At 38.5% G+C, this 13,414-nt stretch overlaps 1 protein-coding gene and 1 pseudogene across 1 annotated transcript in view; both read right to left on the minus strand.

Annotated features, from left to right (window-relative positions):
- Positions 1-13,414, minus strand: part of GLRA2 (glycine receptor alpha 2) — a 168,487-nt gene that overhangs the window by 49,999 nt on the left and 105,074 nt on the right. The window lies entirely within an intron of this gene.
- Positions 5,220-5,823, minus strand: LOC112313251 (P2R1A-PPP2R2A-interacting phosphatase regulator 1 pseudogene; annotated as a pseudogene).

Genomic DNA, 13,414 nt, shown 5'->3' on the forward strand with positions numbered 1-13,414 from the left:
TCTCTCTCTGGCTCTTTTCTGGTTCCCTTGGTGGAGAGGGCCTATCTGGCAAGGAACTGAGGGTCACATTGAGCAAACAGGCACTGCGGAGCTGAGACCTCAGTCCAATGGCTCAGAAGTAACTGAATCCTGTCAACAGCCACATGAGCGATTTGGGAAGTGGGTCCTTCTCTAGTTGTGCCTTCATGTGAGACAACAGTCCCAGCTGACACCTTGATTTAAGCTTCCTGAGAAACCTTGGAACAGGGATCCCATTTAAGTTGTGCCTGAATTCTTGAGCTACAGAAACTGTGAGCTTAAAGTGTTGTTTTTTTAAGCCACTAAGTTTGCGGGAAGCAATTTGTTATGCAACAATAGATAACTAATAATGATGTCTTTAGGTGAGGGAGGGAAAGAGCTGAGAGATAAGTTGTTTATTTTGGGCCTCACAAATCCAGAATTTGGTAAGATTTGATGGTTTACTTTTGAACTTTTAAAGAGGGAATTTTAGCGAAGGAAAAGGAGAAATAAGATATCTGTAAGAATAATTACTAGTATAAGAGAATATGAGCCATAATATTTTCATTTTCAATCTACTCAGTCAGCCTCCTGCTTGAACATGTATATGGTAGCTATTAAAAATAAACTTACTTATGTTGGGATCCAGGGTTGGCAAACTACTGCCCAGGGGTTAGATCAAGTTTGCTACCATACGCGTCCATTTACGTATTGTCTATGGTAGAGTCGCGTAGTTGCAACATAGATCTTACAGGCCAGAAAGCCCAATATATTCACTATCTTACTCTTTTTAGAAAACTCATTAAGACCTCCTGTTTTAATCATATATTATAATTGAAGCTAACCACCATCCAGGGTTGTCTGAATTCATACATTTTCTCTTTATTTTGATCAACATAGGATGTAAAACTGGATAATTTCTACTCCAAAACATTCCATTGTAAAGTGTTTTTTTTTTTTTTCTGGAATCACTTAAATTCTCATCTCAATTTCTTGTTTTCCTTGCATATACAGTTATAGGGTCCCAAAATGAATTGCATATTTTTAGCAGTCAGTCAACAAATCATTGTAAACTATTCCTCCTGTGAGAGGCCGAGAGATAATATTTGGTTCCTGCCTTGAGAACCCTGTTTACAGAGGTGAAGAAAAGAACTGGGCTGGGTCGGTGTAGTGGCAAAACCCATTAGCACCAGCATTCAACTTTGAGGACCCAATCAGGTCTTGCCTTTTTCTAGCTTGGCCAAGATACTTAATCACTCTGTGTCTCAGACCCTCAGCTGAAAAATCGATACATTAAGAGCCCATTTCATGGGTTTGCTGTAAGGATTGAGATTGACATGAAATGAGTGGGTATTGCTTAGAACTGGGCCTGGTACCTTGTCAATGCTCAAACACATTACGTCTCATCATCACGGTAGAGTTGACCTTTTGTACTCCCATCCTGCTATTAGAATTGCTGCCTTGACTACTGCAAATTAGTTAGATTAATTGATGATTTCATCCAATTTAGGATCTTCATTAAAGTTAAATGTGGGAGTCAGGCTCATGTAACTGTTTCCTAGATGGCAGCAGTTGAGAAATTTCAGGCAACTGCTGTACGTGAAATCAAAGGTATCAGTGAAGGGCTAGTTTTCTTGCTACTATTCTTGTTTTAAAATTATCCTTTGGACTTCTGGTCAAGATGGTGGCATAGGTAAATGCTATACTTGCATCCTCCCACAACCACATCAAAATTACAGCTAAACTGAAGAACAACAATCACATAACCACATGAAATCTAGCTGACTGGAAGTCCTGCAACTAGGGATTTAAAGAAGAAGCCATATCGAGACTGGTAGGAAGGGTGGAGATGAGGAATGGGATGTTCACAAACCCATATGTAGCAGATAAACATTGGGAGGAATATCACAACTCTGGAGGTCCCCCTTGAGGAGTGAGGGGTCCCAGCCCCACACCAGGCCTTCCAGCCCAGGGTTCCAGAGCCAGAAAGAGAACAGGAAATATCTCCAGAAAAAGAACTAAATGAAATGTAGGCAAGCAAACTGCCAGATACAGAGTTCAAAACATTGCTTATAAGCATGCTCAAGGAATTTAGTGAGGACTTCAACACCATGAAAAAGGACATAGAAACCATACAAAAGAACCAGTTTGAAATGAAGGATACACTAGCTTAAATGAAGAATAATTTACAGGGAATTAACATAGAGTAGGTGAAGCTGAGAATCAAATCACCAATTTGGAATATAAGGAAGCAAAAAACACCCAATCAGAACAGCAAAAAGAAAAAAGGAATTTAAGAAAATGAAGATAGTGTAAGGAGCCTCTGGGACAACTTAAAGCATACCAGTATAAATTTCATGGGGGTGCTGGAGGGAGAAGAGGGAAAGTAAGAAATTGAAAACCCATTTGAAAAAAATAATGACAGAAAACTTCCCTAACGTGGTGAAGGAAATAGACATATAAGTCCAGGAAATGCAGATGGTCCCAAACAAGATGGACCCAAAGAGACCCACAGCAAGACACATCATAATTAAAATGCAAAAGGTTAAAGACAAAGAGAGAATCTTAAAAGCAGCAAGAGAAAAGCAGTTAGTTACCTGCAGGGGAGCTCCCATAAGACTGTCAGCTGATATCTCAACAGAAACTTTGCAGGCCAGAAACAAGTGGCAAGGAATATTCAAAGTGATGAAAAGCAAGTACCTACAACCAAGATTACTCTGCCCAACAAAGCTATCATTTAGAATGGGAGGACAGATAAAGAGCTTCCCAGATAAGAAAAAGCTAAAGGAGTTCATCACCACCAAATCAGCATTATAAAAAGTGTTAAAAGGGTCTTCTTTGAGAAGAAAAAAAAATATCAAAATTATGAACAATAAGATTGCAATAAAGACATATCTATTGACAATTGTATCTGAAAAAACAAATGTACAAGCAGAACAGAAACAGACTCATAGTTACAGAGAACATTTTCACAGTTACCAGATAGGAGGGGGATTCAGAGGATTGGTGAAAAAGGTGAGGGGATTAAGAAGTACAAATTGGTTGTTATAGAATAGCCACAGGGAGTAAAGTACAGCTTAGGGAATATAGTCAATAATATCCTAATAACCATGTATGGTGTCAGATGGGTAATACATTTATCAGGATGATCACTTAGTAAGTTATATAATGTCTAATCCCTGGGCTGTACATCTGACACTAATACAGTATTGGATATCAACTGTAACTGAAAAATATAAAATGACTTCAAAAATAAATAAATTATTGTTTGTCCTGAAATGGCTCAGTTTTACATTTAAATCTAAAAATGTTAATTTCAGAAAACTGGGCAAAATTATTCCTGTGGAATTTTAGATAAACAGGATGCAAATTGTATTCTCTCAAATGCTACTTCGAGGTTCATTTATGCTTTTATAATTCATAATTGAATTTGATCTTTTCCATAAACTTTTGTTGAGCTTTATCCAATATGACTTATGGTGATAATATTGAAGGCATTCTGTTTATGGGTAACATTATGAAAATACTAAATTTTCATAATATCACCCAATTTTCTCTACTATTCTGAAGCATATTGTCATCATCAACTATTAGTATTATGTATGTTGTGTAGGATACATTGAGCTTTCAAAAATATTTCAGTATAGCCCTGGCTGGTGTGGCTCAGTGGATTGAACACTGGCCTGCCAACCGAAAGGTCATCAGTTTGATTCCTGGTGAATGCATGGGTTGTGAGTAACCCCTTCTTTCTTTCTGCTGCATAGTATTCCTTTGTGTAAATGTACCATAGTTTTTTGATCCACTCATTTACTGATGGGCACTTACGTTGCTTCCAACACTTGGCTGTTGTAAATTGTGCTGCTATAAACATTGGAGTATATAAGTTCTTTTGAATTGGTGTTTCAGGGCTCTTAGGGTATAATCCCAGCAGTGGAATTGCTGGGTCAAAAGGCAGTTCCATTTTTAGTTTTCTGAGGCAATTCCACACTGTTTTCCACAGTGGCTGCACCAGTCTGCATTCCCACCAACAGTGTACTAGGGCTCCCTTTTCTCCACTACCTCACCAGCACTTGTTGTTTGTTGATTTGTTTATGATGGAGATTCTCACCGGTGTGAGGTGGTATCTCGTTGTGGTTTTAATTTGCATCTCTCTGCTGGCTAGTGATGCTGAGCATCCTTAATGTTTGATTGACCAGAATGCTTCCTATAACACCTATAATCCCTCTTTCCAGGCGATTTATGCCTGTGGCTTTGGACCAGATGCTCTCTTACATGCTTCCCCATTCTTTTATTTGTCTTTGATCATGGTAACAGAATTTTTAAAATAAAATTAATAAATTTATTGCAGTAACATTGATTAATAACATTATATAAATCTCAGGTGTACAACTTTACAATACAACATCTTTGTACCCTTTTGTGTACTTTCCCCCAAAGTCAAGTCTCCTGTCACTGTGTATTTGACCCCCTTTACCCTGTTTGTTTTCCTCCCAGCCCCCCTAACCCTCTGGTAACTGCTGTTCTGTTGCTTGTATCTGTGAGTTTGTTTTTCTTCATCAGAACTCCTAACTTTATTTATTTACATAAATAAAAAGTGTTCTCTATTGTTTTTTTTCTAAAGTCCAGGTATAGCATGTTTCTATATTAGCAGCTTGAAGATGTATAATTGTGTCTTCAATTATGCTGCTATAGTTCTTATTTGGAAAACATCTTTCAAAATATTGCTACATTACTTTTAAGGTGATACACAGGAATTAGACATTCAAGTTCTATAAATAAACAGAATTTTAGAGAAAAAAGATAACTAGGCAATAGTCTAAATTATACCATACAATTCTGCTATTGCTCCAGCTTTGTGTGTGTGTGAGAGTGAGTGAGTAGGTGAGTGAGTAGGTGAGAGAGAGAGAGAGACACAGGCAGGCAGAGTACATGAGTGAACTGAGAGAATACCCATGTGTTTTTCTCCATTCGTGAGAAAGTCTTGGGATGGGTGAATCTGTTAGTTGAAAGTCCATCTACTATAATAAATGGAGACCCCAAATCAGCAGGCCACACAGGAGAGTTTGTGACAGTGCTGATTTTAGCTGGTGAATTACAAGGAGACCCTATATTGCTGTTGTTTCTATTAAGAGCATCTGAATGGATGATAGACATTCATATCAGAAGAAAACACATTGGTTATACTTTGGAAAAACCTCTTTGGCTGATATTCCAATACCATGTTATCTTTTCTTTTTAATGATGCAAGGATACTTGATCTTATAGTGTATAGTGTTGGTGGAACTTTGTCTTCTTATTGTGAATTGTCGTGTAGGACTGGGAATAGGACCTGCAAACAAACTGGTGCAACTCAAGTTTGTAACGAGGGAGCAGCTGCTGGTGGGAGAAGCTGCTGAGGATACTGGCATTAAATCCATACAATTTGGACAAGATTTTTCTTTCTAAACTGTTGTCACTCAAGTTCAAACTTACTTCCCAAGATCAACTTTATCTGTATTGTAGTTTGTAATGCCCATTCATGCATTGTTTCATTATTTATTAAATCCATGGTGTCTTTCTGTTTGATTTGATAAAGGTGACTGATAGAAGTAGGCGACTGATAGAAGATGAGAGAAGGTGGCAAAAAGCCAGTGAGTGTTACATCATAAACATTGCGCTGTTTCTTCTAGTTCTTAATGTGCCAGCTTGGAACACCTGTGAATTATCACCGAGCTCATTGATTAAAAGGGCACTGTTGGATCTTCTCAGGATGTTGCCATCTGTGCTGATTGGACTCGGCAGCAGCTCAATGTTTAGTCCCATTTTCTCCTGTGCCATATCCGTGTTGAGGAAGGAACTACTGCTTAGTTCTGAGTTCTCAAGGTTTCCTGGGCCTGTTCACATAAGGACAGGTCAGCTGCTATCTTGGTGCACCAGCCGGGCGCTGCGTCTCTGTACACCTGTACATTTGTTTTTTATGTGTGTGTTTATTTTCTTTGTTCATTTCTTGCTTTTTGTTTTATATCCCACATGCAAATGAATGATACAGTTCTTGTCCTTTTCTGTCTGACTTAACTTATTTCACTTAGTATAATACTCCTGAGATTCATCCATATTGTCACAGATAGCAATATTTTATCTTTTTTGTGGCTGAGTCATATTCCATTGTATGTATGTATGGCATCTAGTATGTATGACTTTATCTGGTCACCTATTGAAGGACACTTAGGTTGTTTCCATGCCTCAGCTATTGTGAATAATACTGCAATGAACATAGGGATGCGTATATCTTTACAAGTAAATGTTTTCAAAATTTGTGGGTACATACCCAGAAGAGGGATTGCTGGGTCTTATGGTAGCTCTATTTTTAATTTTTTGAGGAACCTCCGTACTGTTTTCCATCGTGGCTGTACCAGTTATTTTTTGTCTTAGTAATAGCCATTCTAACAGTGTGAGGTGGTTTTCATATTGGTTTTGATTTGCATTTCCCTTACAACTCATGATATTGAGAATATTTTCATATATCTGTTGGCCATCTGTTTGTCTTCTTTGGAAAAGTTTCTACTTACATGCTCTACCCATTTTTTATTGGATTATTTGTTTTGGTGGTGAGTTGTATGTTGCTGAGTTCTTTACATATTTTGCATATCAGCCCATTGCTAACAGATTTTTGTTGTTCAGTATGAGGATGATTTGTGCCTCAGTGGTGTGCATGACCGAAGACTGACTTTACAATCCCCCTCCTTAATTTGAAGGTTTATTATTCAATATATATTTCAACATTTGCCTTGCTTGTTTGCACTAAGTCTCCAATGGTGATTGAGGTTATTTATAGTATTTTGCAAAGGATAGATAACAGAATACCAATCACAGAATTTTAGAGCTAGGACAACTTTCTAGAGCTCATCAAGTTCCGTAATTCTTTTTAGATAAGGAAAGGGAAGCAGAAGGGCAAGACTGTATATGGGTACCTGCTTTAAACTATGCTGATTCCATGCATTCTGAAAGCATCATTAAGCATGGATGTAATGTGGGCTATTCAGAAAAGATAAGTAACAACTAACTAAAAATTTATTTCCATCAGCGGGCTCCCATTTAGGGATGAATATATGTCCTGAAAAATTAAGTTGAGTCAGTCACAACTCACTGCTAATTTACTTTAATAAAACCAATACTCAATTGAGACTGGCTTTAATTGGCTGGAATTTCCAACACAGAAAGGAGAAAAAGGACTGAGGAGGTTTCTCGACTGTGGAACCAGAGCGGTCATATGAGATTAGTTGCTTCTTCAGGGGCAGGGTACAGAATAAAGGAAGTAGAAAATGCTGGTAATGAACACTCGCCACTTTGCCATTCTTCCTGGTACACTTGGACTGATGGCATGCTATTGGCCACATCTGGGGACCAATATGGTAGGCTGCAATGTCTGGATGGGAATCATAGGACTTGTTTGGAAGACTACCTACTTGCCAGGCACCTCCAATCTATCCTTAATATTTTCTTCCTGTTTTTCACCTTCTCTCTAAGAGGAATTCTAAAGGCATGAACGTTACAGAGATATTCATTCATTCAACAAATGATTCTGAGAACCTTCTATGTGCCAAGAGCTGCCAGGTCCTGAGAATACAACAGCATACAAGACACGATCCCTGTTCTCAAGGATTTTGAATGCGCTGGGAAATATTACAGTGCAAGAATTGTTAAAATAACAGGAAGTGCGGGAGGGAGGGGCAGAAAGAAAAAGATCCAATATGGCCTAGGGAGTGCATCGTTTGAAAACATGTATCAGAGGAAGTGTCTGATGAGCTGAGACTTGAAGTGAGCACAAAGGAAGACCTAGTAATATAATTAATGAGAAAGATCTAACTGATATTTTCTGAACTCTGTAAATAAAGAATATGCTCTCCTTGCAAATGCCTATAGAATATTCATAAAATCAACCATGTACTACACTGCCAAAAAATCTCAATAAATTTCAAAAATTCGAAATAATACGGCAAACATTTTCTTATGATAATATGGCAAAACTGGAACTAACAAAAACAAGAAGAACAAAACCCAGAAAATAAAATGTCCTTACATTCTGGGGGAAAAGTGACTTTCTCTTAATCCTTGAATAAAAAGGGGAAATATTAACTGAAATTGCATACTATTTAGAATATAGTAATAAAACAATATGAATTGCAATTATAAGGCATATCTAGAGCAGTACTCAGAATATTTATATTTCATATTTCTATCAGTAAACAACAAAATAGGCTATAGGAAAAATAGAAGGAGGGATTATAAAGATAAAAGCAGGAATTAATGAGTTAGAAAACTAAATTATTTTAAAAATAAATGCAATGAAAAACTCTTTATATAAAACACCAAGACAAACCACTGGGTAGACTAATATGTATTTTTTTTTGCACAAAAACTTCAGTCAGTAAACATTTTTGAATGAAAAAGAAAAGAAAAAATATAACTATCTAAAATAAGAAATGACGATGAGGAATAAAACAGAAAAGTAACTAGAAAATAATAAGAGACTACTTTGTTCAACCTAAACAGACATGTTTCAAAACCTGGATGAAATAGACAATGTTATAGAGAAATATGATTTGTTAAAACAGATCCCAAAAGAAATTGTTAAAAATTCATGTAGACCATTTCTTCAAGGGCTACCTTATTCAGCATATAGACAACCATGTAATTTGTCTTCTTAAATAAATTAATATGAAGTATTTTAGCAATAGATTTTCTTATAGCAAATTATCATTTCATTCTTGAATAAATCCTAGTTGATCACAACTTACTATTTTGTAATGGCTTGAATTGCCTGTCATATGGAATCATAGTGTCCATTTTCTGAGTAAGACTCACATGTAGTTGTCTTGTGTGTGTGTGTGTGTGTGTAATCTTTCTGAGGAAATTTGGTATCACTGTCACATTTATTTTAAAGAAGTTTTTCTTTCCTACACTAGGTTCTGGAGTAGAAAAACAGATAAGAATTATTTATTTCAAGGTATACCAGAAGTCCTCTGTGAAACCATCTGGGCCTGGAACTTTAATGTGAAAACTTAACGAGGTCATCTACTGATATGCTAAACAGATGTTTGTAAAATTCAACATGAATTCTTGATAAAATATTTAATAATATTAATTTATGGGATATGTATGCAAAGGCCAAAACTATGTTTAATGGGAAAACACAACTAAAATGACAACTAGTGCTACGAACAAGACAGGGAAGCCTACATTACCATTATCCAGCATCATTGTACATTAAGACAAGTAGGCAGAAGAACTTAACTCCGTTTGAAGGTCATATTTGATCCTTTACTGACACCTACTTGAACATGGCTTCCTAAATATCACTGAAAGTAAATGAAACAATGTGAGGTCTTCTGTCTCCCATAGAAGGAAAATATTCCTTTCTCAAAGTGTGAGAAGGAGGCTCCGTTTTGCTAGGGTTGCTGCCTCTGTGATGAGGTTTCATTCACCATTCATCCTATTGGCTACGCAGAGCCAAGGTCAAGGCAAAAGAAGTGTAAAACACAGTAACTTGATTTACAGTGTGAAGAATACAAAGCTACTCTAGTGAAAAAAAAAAAGGATTTGGAAAGAAGGAGAAGGGGGGAGAGAGAGAGAGCACAGGAGCCATCCTGGGATGGGTTTCAGGAAGAGTGTCAGAAGTTTGGAACAACTAGGATTGGCGGCGGCTCCACGTACTGCTTTGTAGACTTGAGGGATGCTGGAGGGTGCGTGGAGGGATGGGAAGGATGGAGATGGAGCCTTAGAAGTGTTGCTCTGTGTTATGAATGCAGTTCTCCTGCTGGAGTTTTTAGAGAGAATGCAATAAAGACGGAAACTACAATTTAATTTTACAGTGTAGGACTTGGAATAAAACCACTTTATTGCCTGGCCTGGAGGCAATCTAACTTTGTAAGGGCTATATAAGTACAGCACTAAGCGCAGAGCCTGACACAGAGCTTAAAATGGTGATTATATAGTTTTTGCTATGGTATTTATACCTGAGGAGGGGGAGAGAAGGGAAAGCTGCATAGACAGTAAACTCTTAAGTTGAACTTTATAAAAATGAGCAGGTGTTTGTCAAGCAGGTAAACGGCATGACATGAGCTCAGGCTTTAGAACCAGAAAGTCTGGACTTTGAAGCCTGGTGTGATCACTTCTTGCATGCCTTTGCATAAGCTGCCCCAAATCTGTAAGATTCAGGTTCCCGGGAATGAAGATGACAGTAACTAATATTTAAGGGGATTGTAAGAATCAAATCTGAGGACCCATGTAAGGTCTTTAGAAGAGAGATGAAATGTAATGAAGTTTATCTTGTGTTGTAATGAGTGGTTAACCTGCACCACTGGTGCCAAATAGCATGTGCAAAAGGAGAGACCGGTCATGGATATATTCATCATCATCATCACCATCACCAGTCATCGCCGTCAAACATTGTTTCTCTGGGGGCTCATATTCTCACTTCAGGATTTTGCAATTGGGGCTCTTATAATTGAGACACAAATCTATGAACCCTAGATGCACTTCGGCAGTTGAAGTTTATAAATAAAACCATGACATCTGAAAAAGTGGTTCAAGAAGGAAGACAGCAACGAAATAATGTCCTGCTTCTCGGATGGAACTAGAAACTCATGCGGTCTGGCAGTGGAGCTGTGCTTCGGCACTCTGACACCAGGCCTGGGGGCTGGCTTCTCCTGGTCCTGGTTTCGTGGGCAGTTCCCAGAGCTCTGATAAATCACAGGGGAAGAGACAAAAGCACAAGGGTACCTGAATGGGCCTTTTCATCACACCAGAGAGCAGGAGTAAATCTGTTGAACTCAAGACACCTAGAGTTGTAAATACTCTCTCTGTATGTGCTTTGGAAGCACAGTCCTGCGGATTCCAAAGTAAGTTACTATATTGAAGAGCAGAAAAGTTGACCCAATGATGATGATGCTCTGGCTTCTTGTTACTCTTCTGCTTCCCCAAATAAAGATATTTTTGCCTTCAGGTAAATTACATTTCCCATAAATGCACTTGAGCTTTGATAGTTTCAAGCTTGGATTATTTTCATCAAGAGTAACAGACTTCTCATGGGAATCTGATCTGATCATCCCCTCGCCCCATGAGAGGCTGAGAGAAAAATGAAGTGAGGCCCCTTCCAGGAGTTCTTTTCCAGAGTATAGAATGGAGATGGGCAAGCCGCACATGAGTAACAGAGAGCCTCGGCAGGCCCTCAGCTCCCTGCCCCACAGATGCTCCCAGCACCCCAAATTGGCTCTGATCTCACCTGCCTTGTTGTTACCTTGCTTCTCTCATTTCCAAAATGAAACCTAAAGATTCTGGGATTTACCCAAGTAAGCTCTTACCTCCAGTTTTAAACAATTCCCACTGTTCAGGTAGCCCCTGCTCAGCATGGCTATCGCTCCTGGCTTATTTGCTTCTACCCAAAGAGCTCTCCCTCTCCTCCATTTTGGAATACCTTGAGAATCCAGGGTACCATGTTCTTCATCCCCAAATATTTTCAGTATCTATTATGCTTAGGGCACTGAGTGTGAGTGTACGTTTCCCAGGGGGGGATTCTGATTTCACAGACTAAAACTGGATGAGGAGCAGAAATGTCCACAGGCTAACTCTGTGTGGGTAGAGCACTGGAACAGGGAGAACGGAGCAGCGTGTTTCCTCTACCTCAAGGACACCAGGACGGCTCTGCCCTCATTTATGTCCAGTCATCCATATTTGAGTTCTGCTCGGGCACGCGAGGCAGTGACTAGATGACAGCCTAGAGAAAGCGTGCTAAGCCACGCCGGTCACTTATGTTCCAAGTTACGTGTGTTCTTCAGAGCTTTACATTTCAATGACCTACATAATGTAAACGTAAAATTACATTTTACAGTGGGATATCTGAATACAATAGCATGCAGTTAAGCTAAAATTGGGTGATATAATGTAAAATGTAAATGTATAGTTTAATATTGTTGTATTTTAAATTATATAGTATAATTTCATATTATAATGTAATTATAATATAATACCAGGCCTAGCTTTACTTTGAAATCTCTCAACACTGTGATCCTTACATCTAAAAAAGCACATTGCTCACTGTCCATGGGTTTAGAATTACAAAGTGTGGGGAAAAAAAGAGTTTTCTGAAATGATTGAAAAGCTCCTGCTTGAACTTCATTTATTAGCAAATTCTTCCCTTGTGAAGCAGTAATACCACCTTAACAAATGATTAAGGTCTTGGTGTTATTCAATTTAAACAGAAGAAGTATAAAGAATATATTCATGTGTGCACGTAGTTGTCTCAGAGATGGCGTGGACTACAGTGAATACTACACTATGATATTTAAACTGTTGACATGTATATTCTGGAATGCAGAGAGCTTTACTGATACCATTATGTAGGTCACAGGTGGCGAACACAAGGCCTGAGGGCCAAATCCGGCCCTCCACCTTGTTCTATCTGCCAGCACCTTGTTTCTACCCGGCGGCAGCACCGAGCTCCTTGCCCCTAGTTAAGGAGCAGTTACATGTATGCAGTCCTGAAATCACATTCGGTCCCTGGAAGGCAACTGCGAGGCTGATGTGGCCCCCAGTGAAAATGAGTTTGACCCCCCAATGTCGATAATGAACAAAAAGGTATAGGAAAAATGCTTTCTTCCACCTTCCATCCAAAAACACACTTCTCAGCATCAACATTCCCAAAAGGGTATTCTTTTAATTTTTAGTTAAGTAACATTCCAGAGAATCCGCCATTCTCTAATTCTAGAATAAGTCACTAAAACAATGAAATCCCATAGCAAAGAGATCAAGGTAGGGATGCCACAGTTAGGCTTTCTCTAGCCTTACAAATACTGGCCAATATGGATGCTCCTGTTTTCTCTTTTGCGGAAGTAAATAAAAATGAGACCCTTGTGTGCTTGGGAGCACTGGAATGGAGAGGAAGAGATTATGATAAAATGGAAGGCAAAAAAATAGGCTGTCTTTATTTTAATAAAAAATGCAGTGCACATTGGTCCATGCTGATTAGATTGCTTCTAGGATTCCTTGATGGGTAGAAAGGAGCTGGGATCCAGTCCTTAGGTCTCATGCGCAGGCGCCATTGGGGAGCAGGCTGGAAGGAGGGGTTAGAGGTTCTCTCTAATGAGATGGGAGACTCTGTTTTCCCAAAGGTGAAAGGTACAAGGAACATGCAGATGGATTTTCCCTTCCTGCCATATTTACTTGATTAACATATCCCGAAAGAACAAAAGAACCCAAGGGAACAGGGATTTTGTTAATTTTTTTTTTTATGAACAGAGCTTAATTTGCACACCATGAAAAAAAATTGATCCTTTTTTTTTTTACGTCTGCTACTCTATTGAGAGTATCCTATGCAGAAAATCAATTTCTTTGTCTCAAGTTGGCTTGCCTGCTTAATTAACTTAGAGGCTTAATGGAG

The sequence above is a fragment of the Desmodus rotundus genome, chromosome X (assembly GCF_022682495.2).
Source record: "Desmodus rotundus isolate HL8 chromosome X, HLdesRot8A.1, whole genome shotgun sequence".
NCBI classification, from domain to species: domain Eukaryota; kingdom Metazoa; phylum Chordata; class Mammalia; order Chiroptera; family Phyllostomidae; genus Desmodus; species Desmodus rotundus.